The 16,367-nt window shown below is 41.7% G+C and overlaps 1 protein-coding gene across 1 annotated transcript in view; it reads left to right on the plus strand.

The window, feature by feature from the left end:
• LOC115830063 (xaa-Pro dipeptidase-like) overlaps positions 1-16,367 on the plus strand; it is a 48,589-nt gene that overhangs the window by 20,532 nt on the left and 11,690 nt on the right. The window lies entirely within an intron of this gene.

Here is a 16,367-nt window from a genome sequence, read left to right on the forward strand (position 1 = left end):
TGGGAGACATGGCCTCCCAGGCAGCAGCATAAGCCTAGCTGCTCAGCTCTAATGTTCTTCGTGCTCGCCTGGCTGCCCTCGGTATTAGGTCCAGGCCTTATTACTTGGTTGGAAGCCAGTTCATTATGGCAACACTTCACTCTGCCGCAAACTTTCATCCCCCCCCCCCCTCTCCTATCTCGTCGTTTATTACCAAAGATTACGAAAGAGAGATGAGGGACCAGCGGTATCCTGATGAAAATGATGTTTTGCAAAGCACCACACTTCGGGCATATCTGAAATTCAAATTCAAATGACATGTTTAGAAAAGTAAATAACACCCCCCCCCTCACACACACACAAACACACACACACACACACACACACACACACACACACACACATCTCCTGTACATTTACTGGAATAATGTGTGTTGCGATGGTGATTGAATGTCAAATCTAAGAACAATATAAATGATCAGCCAACAGTTGGGCTTGGTCTATTGCTCCTTGGAAAAATGAAGGGTACTCATGACAGTAACCATTGGTTACCGGTGGTGAATGCGTGTTATTTATGTGTATCTATTTTTAAAAGACTTATTAATTCACTTTGGCATTTTCGCACTGAGTCATAGGAGGTGATGCTGAGCTGCATCTTCATCGGAGAATAGCATCGTTAGGAAGTAAACGGTGATAGAGAGTTGACTAAGAATAGACCGGGAGAAACACTTCGCTAACGAGACAGTGAGAGCTGATTTTTCTGACAGCTCTGGGACCGGCTGTATGAATGTGTGTTTGTGTTTGCCTTGCCTTTACATTTGCACACAGAGGGGAGAAGCTGATGCTCTGTGTGTGTGTGTGTGTGCATGTGTGTGTGTGTGTGTGTGTGTTTGCCTGCCTTTACGTTTCAACAGAGGGGAGAAGGAGATGACTGCCTATAAAGTTTTAGGAAGGGCGATATTTTCCTGGATGATCTTATTCATTTGTTTTGCATGACAGAAAATGAAGGCATTGTAGTGTAGCATTCCTGCCTTGCACCTTCCCCTCACATGTCAACAGTGTTATTACTGCTGAAGAACTGCCATTCAGATTTCCTGCCACACAGTTTTGCTCCAACCGTGATGGAAGATGTTGAAACCTGTGCATCATGACAGTTTAAGGGCCTTTTCCATGGGTACATCTTATGTCTTCCATTTATTGATGAGATGACCCAGATTTCATCTCTCAAAGAATGTTTTGAACATTTTTCAAAATGATGGAACGCTGAACACAACGCCATGCAAAATTATTCCAGTTGTTTGAAAATAAACACCATCCCAGCGCTATTTTTGACTTTTCTACACTGTGCATTTAAAAAAAAAACATTGAATAGCTTTTGAATAGCGTTTTTTTTTTTCCCCAAAAAAATAAGTGGCCTCTATTATGTCTGGCATGGACTAATGTGAAGTAGCAATATTTGTTCATATATTCTTACCCCGAACGACTGACAATGGAATGACATTTTCATTGTATTTGCACAAATGAGTGCGCTGTTGAGATAAACAGTTTGTTTTCATGTAGCGAGACCTACATGTTTATCCTTTGTGAGTTGAAGGGAGAAAAATAAAGTAGGCTTTAATTTTATTTACATTTTCTTTATGATGCATCAGCTTCATCTTTACTTATTGTGCTCTTCACTCGTTCTTACTGTGAGCCGCTGAAAACGAGTAAGAACCAGACAGACCAAGAACTGATCGTTACCCAGAGCAGAGCTTTGCTATTTAGTAAATAAAGCTTGGTCAGAGGATATGGACTGTTATTTGACCAATCAGATGAATCTTTTCTAATCATGAAGCACCGAATGGGGAGTTCTTCATTTTATTTACTGTTCTTTATTCATGCATCTGAGGAAGGCCCTTAACTGTCTGTTGTCCTCTTTTCCTGCAGCCGCCTGCTTAAGACCGATATGGAGTTGGAGGTCCTGCGTTACACCAACCGCATTTCCAGCGACGCCCATAAAGAGGTAAGAACCCAGCAAGGATTTAGTGGGAAAAGGACATTAGACCAACCAGCTCAGCTTATTTTTCAGAAAATGGTGATCTGATGTTTAGAGCCTCTTCATAGACACCATGGTAAATATGGATGTCATGTTGTTGTCATGCTCAAACCACGAAAGCTGTACACTTTTTGCTTCTCTGATGTGAACTCTGCACCTAAAAGAATGATGATGACACACTCGAATTGTGTGAAATGACCCAGCAAATGGCTATTGCCTTTTCTCATGTGGCCTCTTCCATTAAACATATCCATACTCTGTGTCTTGCAATACACTTGCCTTTTTTGTCCTGAGGCACTCTCCTCTGTGAACGATGATGAGCTTATGCATAATGGTAATTCTGTGTGAACTGGATATACAAGGCACTGTTTGGGCCTGTTCGCCAATAGGTTCTCAGATGCTGGGCTGTGCCACTAGCAGGGCTCCAGACTAACTTTGCCACTGGTTGCACTGGTGCTACCAGCATTCTCAGTGGGTCGTACCAACACATGATTTGGCCACCTCGCATATTTCGTCCTACCACTTTTCGCTCTGGAGGCATGGTCAGGAAAACAGCAAGCCTGTCACCTAGCTCAAAAGTTCGAGTGCTTAAACGAAGGTCTACAGTGGTCTATTTGCCCCAACCACAGCCATTGAGAGAGTTTTTTCTATTGCGCTGGCCCCGACTAAGTTCATGTAACATGTAAACAACAACCCGTGATGATGTAGACACAAATGGTTGCCCATACATCTTTTAATCATATACATGTTTTCATGCTACGGGTAGCCTTTAGCTCCCACCATCTTGGTCAGGCTTCTTTTGTTACTCCCGCCTTGAGAACGTCACACACCAAACACATCACATGCCGAGCTGATTGCTTCTCACGTAGTTCTCGTTTGCCTGATAATCATCATGCACTCGCACGAATGCGACCATGTGAAGTTTTAACTTGCACACTCTCAAACAATGGTTGCATATGCGATCATTTTGGTCACAGTGTGGAGCCCTGGCCGCTGGCACAGGAACAGAAACTAGGTCCTACCAGACTGGGGGGTGCAATGGCTCTTCCTGCCAGTGTTACTCAACAGGCCTGGATGGCAGTCACGGAAGCTTCGACTGACTCGGACTCTGACTAACATCCATTCTAATGTCTTGAATGCATAGTTAAGCAACACAGTATAGTACAACTATAGTACAGCTGTAGTACTATAGTACAGCTAACTTTTTCCGGAGATTATGTGCACCAGCCTTTTGTTGGCAGGCTGGGCAGAAGGGGTTAGGAGGTTTTGATAGCTTCTCATTTATATTTTAAACGAGAGAATATTACTTGGTGATGTGAAAACAAACACTGTCTGGTGTTTTGTTTACAGCGTAAGACGGACGGAAGGATGAATACCCCAAAGCAGCTGAGGTGGGTCAGAGCTCAGGCTTGTAAATAATTTTCCAGTCCAGCTTTGTTTGGAGAGTCTTAGAAGGACTCTGTATGAAGGTGCAGGGCAGCCAAGCAGCAGAATTGAAATAAGCCTATAGAGGCTTAGAGTAATTGAATAATCCAGATTGATGTGCACATAGTGTAGCAATGAACAATAATTGCAAGCTTTAAATTAAAAAATGAATAGCTTTCTCAAGGAAATATTGCACAGAGTTACTAGCTTGGGTTTGAAAGTAAATTAATATCGTATGAACAAGCGTAAATTTATTTAGTAATGTAATCTTAACCATTACGGTCTATCATACGGGATATGCATTCATAAGGCAATTTAAGCCGAATATGGATAAGAATCCTTAGGAAAAACTAAACCTGTTTTAGTTGCATTCTCCTGGGTAGAGGAAATTCTGTTCAGTTATTCTAGAGTTAAGCGCATGCAGATTTGAATGTATTTATTCACAGGCCAAAGATTTTAAGCAAGCTGAGTGGGAATCATTTAAATCTGGGTGCTTGCGTGGCCTTACGGGGAGAGGGGGCGAGCAGCCTTGTTGCCCGGACATGTTTGGAGCTGACCTTGACAGACTAGGTTTAGTTGTTGCTCAAGGATCGGCCAACCTTGAGAAGCTCGCGGGGTCTAATCCGTTTTCTGGTTTCATTTTTGGGCAATAAAGGCGCGCTGACGTATATTAACTGACATAGGTCTTCATAAGTGCCAGTGTGACCGTAGGCTCATCAAGATAAACAGTTCAACGCTTTAGCCCCAGCGATGCTCTGTCTTTTATTACTGGATATTCATTCTGAGAGGTACAGTACTCTGGAGGCAACAATGAAGTGAAAACAAATGGTTTCTGAATGCAGGAATAGAAAAAAAGAAAGAAATCCAATACTTGGTTGGTTCACTACAAGGGCGCACCAACTCTCCAGTGTGTCTGATTCAGGAGGTCTGGGCAAAACAGGTCATGCAAGAAAATTTGCTTGAAAAAATCGTTGGCAAGACTGTGGAGGTAGAAGAAGGTCCTTAAAAAAAGCCAGCCGGGTCTGAAAAATGCCAGTGGGTGTGAGTGTTGACTAGTTCAGCAGCATTTCATTTGTGTGGTCATTTTACTGTTGTCCCTTTTAATTAGAATCTTAAGTTGCCCCAAACTATTCATTTTTTTGTTTGTTTTTGCTGATTTCGCTAACCTAGAAACAACTTGTTTGTGTTTAACAAAGTTTAGGAGTGAAGTAAAATGGTCTCTCTAATAGAGCAGTGAACTGTTGAGACCTCTCCCATGTTCTTGTTTGGAGTGGAACCACAAAAATACTACAGTTGTGACAATATTCTGTTAGCAGCGGCTTTTGGAACTGAAAATATGTAAAGACTTCAAATGCCTCTAAATTATGACAAAACTGTAATTTGTTTGCAGTAGCTGGAGTAAAGAGAAGAGGCTTGTTGGTAGTGATAGGAAGTTTGGAACTTTTTACTGAATCAGATCTTTGAATCTCGCTTAGTAAAATGAACGAATCTTTTTAATAAATAATTTGTTCATTTCATTCACTGGAGCTAATGTTGCATTGTAGCTGTCATCTGAGTGATGACAGAAAGATGATTCTCAAACACTAAGAGCAACGTGGTTTGCTTTGCTTGGTAAGGTATAATACACAATTTCACTTTTGTTAAGCTCTCCAGCAACCTTTTGGACCATAGCCTACTGATTTATTCAGTTGAAATGACTGATTGCTTAATTTGCCCGGACAAGAGCGCTATCATTCTATGACAGCAATTCACTTTAGCCTGCCTGGTCATTGAAGACCTGTTGTGTATGAACTCGTTCTAACAGAAGGGCAAATTAAACATCCATTCAATAGCTACATAGCTAATGTTAGCTATCCAGCTAACGTTAGATAGCTCTCCTCAGCAGTAATAATAGCATTGGTCGTCTTGTGGCTGTAACCATGTGAAGAAAATGAACGAAAGACCCGAAGACCCATAGTTATGATTCGTGAATGAATCAGTTGTTCCTACGCTGAACCTGCACAGCGGCCACATGAAAAGTGAACGAGAGACTCAGCACCCAAAGACCCATAGTTGGGTCTTCACAGACCCATAGTTTAATTTAGTTGGGTCTATGAGTTGTGAACGAATCAGTCGTTCCTACACTGAGCCTGTGCAGCGGCCACGTGACAAGTGAACGGAAGACACAGACCCAAAAGATCCGTTCGTGAACGAAGCTGAGCCAGAGTGGCGCGCATGAACGAATCACTCATTTAGACGGCTTGTTACTCCCGAGTCATACAAAAGATTCGTTCAAAATGAACGAATCGTTCACAAACGACACATCACTGCTTGTTGGTGTTTGGATTGTACAGTGAATCTCAGCTGCTGGTGAAAGCTAGGCTCTTGTTAAGGGGAGGGTCGACTTGGGATCATGAGCTTTGAAATGACCATACAGTGTGTCACAGGAGGGTGAGTGGCATAGGTTACAGTATGTCATCTGTCTGGCAGTTTAAACTGGATGTGCTTGCTTTTTCCTACTTTTTCTTCATTATTGGAACCTGATGAATAAGGAATCATTTTGTGTGTTCTGTAATCTCTGCTAACAGGGTTCTGTAACTGCTTTACCTTCTGCAGGAGTCCCGTGTCTGTTCATTTCAGTTTTCACATCCGTGTCTTCTGTAAAGAGTGAGTGTCTGCTGAAGGTTTGTGGACTTTTCAAAATGAATCTTTGACAAAGGTCAACCAAGCGTAAGCTCTGACAGCGCTGGGAGAGAGGACTGTTACGCAACTCAGTCACTGATAATTAGGGTTTTATGCAGCAGTAGCTGCATAAGATGATAAATCTCCAGATACGGCCTAAATAACATTATTAGCCTTCAGTATTTATTCACATTTGTCTTATTTGTCATTAGCAGATGGCATCGCTGTTTAATTGTTCATGGTGACATCCAAATAAAATCCCCTTATCACGGGGAACCTTTTGGAAAAAAAAAGTGGCATCCCATTTTCATGTTTTTATGGTTGTTAAGCTATTTAGCAGGCAACCCTGAAAAATGTTGACAGTTTGTCTGTGTGAGGAGCTGTAAGAACTTTGCTTAGAAAAATGTGCTTGACAGATTATTTACAATGGTAGAGAGTGATACAATCCCACGTTTTTTTTTTTTTTGTTTTGCCTTTTTTCACATAATCTCGGTGTGGGGGTCTGCTCCAGCGAAACACGATCAGCATGAAGATCTCAGTACTACAGAGAAATGCTCAAGGCCCATAAAATAGGACTAAACATAAATGTTTTCTTCTATTTTCTGACTTGTAAAATATTCTATGTTTGTTGATTGGTTGGACTACTGTTGCAGATGCTTACTGTGTAGTTATGGTTCAGACATGGGTTTTACATTTTTAGAAAATATGTTACTGAACTACATTTATGCGCTGAGAATATGATTCACCTAATACCCGGTGAAGGACAACTCCATGCTGTTAATGCTACTTTTTTTTGGACACCTTGAACTGGGGCTGTATTTTACCCAAGCAGAAATAAGGTGTTATACCTTGAATGTCTTGAGACTTTAATGAGGCGAATTATTTGGTGGAAAAAAGACAGTGCTAGGGTGAGGGAAGCATCTACATACACCGTGTGCTACCAAGGTGACTAGCTGTGGCATGACTTGACAGGGTCAACCCGCTTTAGCCCTTGTCTCCTCCTGGGACGTCATTAAATTTCTCTTTTCAGCACCTGAGTCCTCTTTCAGACGTCCAGTCACGTTGCTCCCTGACTCTCCTGCGTTACGATGCGATGCCCTTGTTCTGGCTCAAATTGAAATCAGAAGTTTCTCCAGAGACCACTCCCTCGGCGTTGCGGTAGGCAGCTCCGGCCGTGTCCCTGAAATGCCGGTCTCCTGTTGGCCGTGGCAGCGTTTGGAGTGATGCCCCCTCCTCCTTTCCCTCTTTTTTTTCATCCTGTGGTGTTTGTCACAGCTGAAATCGAAGTAGGACGACTGTGGCCACAGGAGTGATGAATGATCGTGATGAAATAAGGTTTCATCTCTTGGCCACAGACTCGTGTTCAGGGTTAAACATTTATGCTGGGGTGCAGTTTTTAAATCGTGCCCTGAATAACTATTTACTCTCCAACCTCTATGTTGATGCAGAACTCGCTGAATGTGGACGGTCTTTTGCTTAACCCACTTTTCCTATAATATCAAGTACTGTAGTGTGATACTTTCTCGTTAGCATCTCATACTTTCTCATCAAAAGTATGTAGTAAAATTCCTGGTAGTGGGCTATAGCAATTGCTTAATGTCATCATGAATTGTTAGATGCACAGTTTTGTTGTTCAAACTGACATACGCGCCCCCCCCCCCTCCCCCCTTTGCTCTCTCTTCTTTGCTCACACCCTGACCCCCCACACTCATACCCGTGCACTACCCGTATCTGCACCTTAATGGCTTTCATTTTGCACTACTGCCATATGTTTACAATGCCATGTGCACAGCTCTATTACAACATACCTCACATATATATACTACCTCATTTAATGTACATTTGTACATATGATGATACTCTTGTGTTTTTACCTGTATTTTATGCCACATATGTCCCTGTGCCCCCCCCCCACAAATTGAATGGAGTTGAATTGAATTAAATGTCACTTCCATAATGACTACATCACAAATATAACAGTGAACTGAGAGTTGAATGTGACACTGAAACATTTTTTTTCAGATGCAGATACACGTACATTCATCTGCACATGTGACGCTGTTACATTTTGATTATGCATCCAAACATTGTAAATTTCATTTTTGTAACTGCTTCAGGAGGATCTGCAGACTGTAACTTAGTACCTGGTCTGTTTAGCTAGTTATACTCAGGCCTCAGAGAACAAATCATTCATTAGTATAAATTGCAACAGTGAAATTTATAACACCATTATAGCAACTGTGAGAGTGGAGGCAGACTGTATTGTACCTTTAGAGCAGTAAATTAGAGATACCTCAGCTTTGCATCCAGTTGTTATAATAGAAGAATGGGCAGATTGTATCAGTTCATAAACCAAAGCTGTCCTCAGGGTTTGGTTTAGTTGTATAGATCCATAGATCCACTGCTAGGCTTGGGTTTGTTGAAGGCTTTTTGACATTGTGGGAGAGAGTAGGTAATGCTTCTATACAGGATGCATGAAGACCATGCAAAAAAAAAAGCAAAACTTTTGCCTTGAGATGGTTTTAAAGCGACAAAGGCAAGACTGGTGCTTCATAGTGAATTAATTTGGTTCCGGAAGCGAGGTCTCCAGTGAATCTATCAGGAGGCTGCACGAATGTTTCTAATTTTTACTCTGCTGTTTTAAACTTTCTGCTTGCAACCTGTCTGTTTTGGAAATTCTTTCTCTTTCCTTCTCTCTCCTGTTTAGTACCCATTTCAGTCAAATACTCAGCATCTTAATGCAGAGGAAGACATTTATCAAATGGATAAAATGGTATATAATTTGGAGGCAAGTGGTAGTCATTTGCAAATTACTCTCCTCACACACACACACACAAATTGTGTTCATCAGCCATTGACAGAAAATGTAGGGGGAGTGTACATTTATAGGAGTGAGTCAGATTCAACAGGATGAATCATAGATCGCAGTGGATCAGTCACTGAATAATGACAGTCTGTGTTTCTCCACAGGTAATGAGACATGTAAGACCTGGACAGAAAGAATATGAAATGGAGAGGTAAGCACTGTTTTCCTTTGGCTTGGTTAGAGTTACAGAGTGAGACAGTCTCAATATACCACAGAAGACCATACACACACATGTCCACGCTGTAGTCCATTTCTTGCAGACCAACCATCGCTGGACTTCACACATTCAGAGGCAGTGTAGTGTTCCCCTTATCTGTTGTCAGGTCACCCCCTGACTACACGAGACGTTGATAAGACTACACACCACACATGTGACTCCCCGTTTCTGAGCCGCTTGAGCGCTGTTTTTGTTTCTGAAACAAAGCCTTCCCCTTTTTTTTTCTTTAAGGGTTTTCCACCCAAAGCCTTTTTTCCCCATTTGCTTACAAGAGGTGATAGAAAAAAAATGCCCTTGAATTCCTGTGTGTTTTTGGAAAAAAAAAAAAAAACATTAATCATACAAACAAAAAGATGGTTGGTAATTTATAAGATGTGATCGGAGCAGCAAACGCATAAGTGGGTGATTTCCCAGACTTGTAGCCTAACGGGCTACATAGATTCCCACTCTGATTTGGTTAAAATTGCACTGGCATTGCTGTGTTGGAACATTCTGTTCTCCGTGCTGGAGCTTGCAAAAATAAAGCAGTTCCACCGGCCTCACCGCATCTCTCACCTTCCACTCATCTATGTCCTTCTCTTCGGTCTGAAAGAGTGTTCACTCATCCTATTTTTCCTTTCCTCTCCTCTCTTTTTTCTCCTTTCATTTTATCTCTGCTTTTCTCTGGCAGCAGTTGTCCTTGAGGGCCTATGGTTTTGTTGTTGTTGTTATTGTTGTTTTCCCTTTTTTTGTATCCAAGGGAAGGCTCTTGCCGGCGGTGTTTTTAGCTTGCTTGTGTGTCTTGCTGTGCTGGACTCCTGATGCAGCGGTTTGCTAATGGTCGTGTGGTAATCAGTAACAAGAGAGGATGTGGCAGGCCAGGTGAGGGTTGTGGCCAGTCATAGAGAGACAGTGTGTCTGAAAGTGGCATTGCAGGATAGGAAGGCCGCAGGCAAGGTCACTGAAGGTCAGCTAATGCTGGATTTTCAGCGTAATGTGACAGGGGCTCAGGACCCTCACGCGGTCTACACTCCCGTGCACTCACTCCGTAAACACTTTAGCCATACTGCACGAAGAGTTACCTTGATTTGTTTTTCAATATCCAGAACATAAACAGCTTTACGAGGACCTTGTTTTGTGTTTTGATGTATGTGCTCTAAATGGTGTAATGTGAAAAGAATCGTCACATTGGAAAAATAACTTAAGCTGTTTTATCCTTTGCAGTTTGATCTGTCTTCACTGACTAAATATGTGGTGACATTAGATAATTAAATTTGGCTGCAGTCGGTGAGCATAAAAGGGGCATTCCATAGTTAATATTTCTAGAGGTGTAATTATTTTATTGTAATAAGAGGCATGGTTGTGAATAATTCTTTCCTCTAGGTGAATACCTCGTTTGAATAATGTCCTTGTCGTACCCCTGAATGTGTGCTCCGGCTTGTTTTGTATTTAAACATCTTGCATTTGTAAGAGGAGGAATGGTGGGTGTTTATGTCTCAGTGTAAGGACATACTTTGGCGGCAGTGAGTTTGCTGTGAATCACACAGCAGGCAGGTACAAGAAATAACCTAGTGACCAAGGTTAAAAAGAGAACAGAAAAGAGCTTCAGGATACTGTTGTTCCAATGGTATAGGGAAATTGTGGTTAATTATTTACTTTGAATATTAGACTTAATACTAATATCACTTAGCTGTAACCATAACCTTATTTTAGAATGTAAAACCCAATGAAATTAGAGTTATTCTGAAAAACTCTCCCTAAAGCTCAGAGTTGGGCCTGCGCACTAACAACTAGGACTGAACGATTAATCAATTTCAAATCGAAACTGTGATTTGAAACAATGCGATTAACAAATCACAAAGGCTGCGATTTAGGATATACGTTATGGAGCATGTCTGACCCACGGTTCTTCAGAAAGCTGCAGAGAGTTCCACTGAATTGAATGGGCCATCCCAACGTTCCGAGGTCCGATATTTCTTGATAATGACAGCTTAAAAAAAAATTTCATGACCTCCACCATTGGCAGCGGGTTTTGTGCTTCCGATTCACATCTCTATATCATTCCGCAATTAGTCTGTTCACTTACCACAACGGAAATAAACAGCCTATCTGCAACAAGTTGACGAGTTTGCAGGTAGCCTAACACGTTGCTATGCAACACTTGCAACTTAAAAGTTCTGCTTGCTAGAAGGACTATTTTTCTCAGCGGAAGCCATGAAATGGCAATAAAATCACTGAAATGAAACATTGTGTAAAGTGTATTTTATCATTTTGGCAAGTAGCCGTATAATAAGCAGGATCCTCTTTGTCCTGTCTGGTTCTATTTTTCGATAAGATCGGCAGTCTACACATTATCCCTTACATGTTCGATTGTTCTATGTTCTATGCCAATTATGGAAGCAATTCCATATCTCTATCATCTTTGCATTAGAATATAGAACAGTTAATATTTTGATGGTATCTCATGTGGTAATGTTCCATCACATGTTGTAAATCTATTACACAGTGAATATTGAACAGAAGCTTGACTTTCAAAAATTATATCGCAAATCAAATCAAAATCGCAATATCTGTCAGAAAAATCGCAATTAGATATTTTCCCCAAATCGTTCAGCCCTTCTACAAACACTTACAGTAAGCAACCCTATGTTTCAACAGAAGCCCAGTACCTTCATATTTATCATTACCAACATCTGTGCTAACACTTTATGGCAAAAGCACTGTGTCTTACTTACTACAAAAGAGTTTCAAATGATAGTGCGGAGTCTAGCCATATATCAAGACAAAAGCCCAGTTTGTTCATGGAAATTGTGATAAAACCCAGTTTGTCATAATAAAAGCCAGGTAGCCTGGGGTGCAACAATGTAAAAGGCCAGAATTTTTACCAGACATCATAGCGAAAGTGCAGGATCTTACCCCACATTGCAGTGGCTGTTCAATAGCCTAGATAACAGCATTGTGAAGAGAGTCGTCTCTGACTTTTTGGCGCACACACACACACACACACAAGGCTTTTGTATCAGACCTTTTTGTGCAGCCTTTTAACACCAAGCTTTTTTTAGGCTCCATGGCTACAAATGGGTGACCTTATTCGATTTACCCTGTTTTTGTTTTTTTTCTTGTCTGTGAATGTCGCAAGGTTTCATAATGAGTACAGCTTGTAGCTGTTTGCAGCTTTTTCCACAAACCAACTGAGATACCCAAATGATTTTAATACAACAATGAAATTGCTTAACTTAATTCACATAAAGCCAGTGGTGTGAAAAAAAGTATTACCTCAACTCAAGCGATTTATGTTCCTTTTTTGTTTTGTGGAATGGTTGATCAGCTTCTAAGCAATATCCAATGTTGCTCGTCTAATATGAAGATGAGATTTATTCGCTCTTTGTGAGGGATTGTGTCAAACTGACTCATAAGGAATTCACAGGCGTACCCAACAGATGGTGAGCGGATTTAAAACCCGGTCGAGGGCTGTTTATTAAAAAAAAAATATTAGCTTGTTAATGAGATGTTGACTTCTTTTCCATTTTTTTCTTTTTCTGCTTCAGCTGTTGTGTTTATTTTGAAAAGTTTTTTTTTTCTTGCTACATTCAAACTAACTTATAATCCTAAGGCTTTCAGCTATACTAACCTGTCTGCCTTAGCCCCAGTTGAAATATACACATATATGCTAGGAAATGGATGTAGTGTGGGTTTGTGTGTATGGTGTTGGTGGTGGGTGAAGAGAGGACCGGACAAGACAGACGACCTCAGACTTTCGTAAGTTTTGACTTCATTACCTTACCGAAATGACCAACAGTAAAACTGAATACAGTTTGTTTGGACCAGATACCCACATAAACTCCGTAACAAGTTATCCCCGCTTTCATCTGTCCCAAAGCTGTTGTTTTTCGGGGGGGGGGGGGCTTCATTTACTCCTCCTTTGGGGCTAACTCTCGTCTAGAGCTGGTTTTATTCTGCTGGCTTTTGGGTTAAGTCCTGTGAAGAGCTGGTTTTATTGTGCTGGCTTTTGGGTTAAGTCCTGTTTAGAGCTGGTTTTACTGTGTGGCTTTTGGGTTAAGTCCTGTGTAGAGCTGGTTTCATTGTGCTGGCTTTTGGGTTAAGTCCTCTTTAGAGCTGGTTTTATTCTGCTGGTTTTTGGGTTAAGTCCTGTGTATGGTTGGTTTCATTGTGCTGGCTTTTGGGTTAAGTCCTCTTTAGAGCTGGTTTTATTCTGCTGGTTTTTGGGTTAAGTCCTGTGTAGGGTTGGTTTTATTGTGCTTGCTTTTGGGTTAAGTCCTGTGTAGGGTTGGTTTTATTGTGCTGGCTTTTTGGTTAAGTTCTGTTCAGAGCTGGTGAAATGGCAGAAATGCCGAGCTGTCTCAGAATGTGCAGTACTCAGCACCCCCCACCCCCAGCTTCTGTTGCCTCTTGAAACAACGTTTCCCAAAAGGTCATGCTGGTCGAAGGGAACTTCTGAAAAATTAGGGAAACAGTTTTGAAAAAAAAAATGCGGACACAGATTGCTGAAGAAGCTCTTTTTTCTTAATTAAAGATCCTGAGGGAATTTTAAAGAATTTTAAGAAATTTCAATGTCCTCTACTGCATAAAATATGGAGTGGTCTGCATATGTTTCCTCTCTCATCCGCACCATGGCCTGCACCGTATGTTCTCTTTTTTGTCCTTGCATGGATTGAACTTAGACTCGGATGTTTTCAAAACGGCATAATATACTCCAGATTATTTTTTGAGAAGAGATTAACGTTTCTAAGTAGCGGGATTGTGTACGTATTTCCCCGAAACCTAAATCCAGTCAAAATAAGTACAACTGTTTGTTTTTCATCACCTTTTGGCAAGGGTGCAATCGAAAAGGAATATTTCCCTGAATCAGGGGGATAGCGGCCAGATTTACAGCTACATGTGCCTGTTTGGTTATGAACGTGGTCCAAACTTCGGGAAGGAGAAAAGGACCCAGCATGCACTCAGGCTTGGTTCAGGAGAGTGTGACCAGAGGACTGGTCCCTGCGGGAGCAATTAGACCCCTACTAAAGGATCTGTGTCTGGTAAAGTGTGGGAAATGTCAAACTTTTACTTAATCTCTCGTCAGCTAAACGCTCGTTAGCCCTGGCTCCGCGGAGTGAGAATCACAGCGTTCCATGTCAGCGCTCCAGCGTTGCTGGAAGTCTGGTCTACGTGTCGCTAGATTCGGTTTCCACCACAGCCTGAGCCAAAGCTGAACCGTTACAGTTTCATTTCATTCATTTGGGCCTCGTTTTCCCACTCTAGCTGTGAAGCTGCTGATTTGTTCTGGAGGGTTGGGCCCCCCTGCCTTGCCTTTAGTACAGGTTGTATATCAGGGGTTAAAAATTCAGCTGAGGTGACTTGTCTGGAAAGATGTCAGTGGTGTCATGCGTTAGAGGGAACTTTTTTTTTCTGACAGTTAAAAGTAGAACAAAGATGAAGAAGACTTGACGTGATCTCTCCCTCTCTCTCTCTCTGTCTCCTTCTGTCCTTCTGGGGGTTTTTTTAATCCTCAGCTGCTGCTTTCCTCATTGTTTTCTCATCTTCCATGTAACAGTCCTGTAACTGACGTTTCACTCATCACATGTCTCTTATTCAGTCTGTTCTATCATCCAGTGAAGCTTCTCATTACAGTCATGTTCTTAAATGAGTGAGAGAGCATGCCTCTGACTTTATCATCAGGTGCTTTCATGAAATGTTTTCTCTTTTCTGTTTTGACGAGTGAGATGAAGGCCAGGTTTAAAAAAAAAATCCAAGGCAGTCTCCCTGTGCACAGAACAAAAGAGGTGCGTTGACGGGAATTCTCAGATTAGGAAAGGAATACAGCTGTTGTTATGGTTACAAGTTATAAATAGAGGAGTGCTGATCGCAGGTGACGAGAGCTGAGAATAGCAGGATGAAAGACTCCTCTGAAATTTATCCCAGAACATATTGCTGAAGTGCCACAAAACTCACCCAAATTAATTCCTGTCTATTTCCAAAAAAAGAAAGAAAAAAAAACCTGTTAGCATGACGTTATTGTCTCAAACAAATTACCTCATTCTCTGTTACCTTGTTGCCTTTCTGCTGCATTTAGCCGTCATGGCCATTTGTTGTCATTTGAGAGCTTTACGACACAGCATTTTCCAGAGATGATACACTGAAAACACATTCTTTATTTGAGTTATATATGGAATGGTGAAATTGAGTTGGCTTAATTTATGCTTTCATTTTGAGTCCTGGCCCATGTCCCCTTCACCTCCTCTCCCTTGGCGTTTGGCATTTTTGTGATGAACATCGTTCTGTAACTTGCTCCTTGCTCACGACTGAGGAGCTCCTGATACTGACTGTAATTAGAAGCAGCTCAAGGATTTAATGAAGAGGAGCGCGCTTGATGGCAGCAGTGCTTGAGACATTGCCAGTGGCTTTGACTTCAAAGCCACTGATATGGCTTCACAGCAAAAGGGGAGGGGAGGGGGGGGTTCTGCGAGGAGATAACAAGTCATGGCTTTCTTTTGATTTTGGTGGCAAGGCCCGGACACAAAATGTGAAGGCCTGCTAGCAAGGGGAAACAGGGCATGCAAATGGCCGATCTGTGAGTGGAAACAGCATTGGTGTCTGTGACGGGGGTGTCGCTGACAACAGAGCTCGGTGATGATGAGAGTGGGTAGTAAAATAAGACTACAACCCCCCCCCCCGAGTCTTCAGTCACTATCCATGAACACCTTCGTCATGCAGCCTTCTTAAGAACGCATGTTTTTATAGAACATCATGTTTAGTATCCCACCACATGCTCTCAGGGAAGACTCTGATTTCAGAAATTGAGTGGGCTGCAGTCTATCCCTCTCTCTCTCTCTCTGCCTAAAGACAGGAATCCCCCTTTACCAGGACAGTCTGTGTGCTGAAGCAATGCATACACTCAGACCTATTCAGTGAAATGAACTGTACAGTTCTTTGATTATGTTTTATGCAACAATCCCTTTGTTTAAGTTGAAAAAGAAACGCATGGGATCGTTTTAAGTGAATTCACAGCGTGCTGGGCAGCATAGTAAATTCCCTGGGTGTTACAATCCAAAGGAATGATGAATAAGGAAGGCAATTTCCAGCAGGCCTATAAGATACAGCAGTAGGTGTATGTCGCTTTGATAGAGCTAATCTGAAGAATTGCTGAATTTTTCTCTGCTGTGTGCTTCACTGGGCTGAGCACTGGACTTTGGCTGTAATTG

Source organism: Chanos chanos, chromosome 2 (assembly GCF_902362185.1).
Source record: "Chanos chanos chromosome 2, fChaCha1.1, whole genome shotgun sequence".
Lineage (NCBI taxonomy): Eukaryota > Metazoa > Chordata > Actinopteri > Gonorynchiformes > Chanidae > Chanos > Chanos chanos.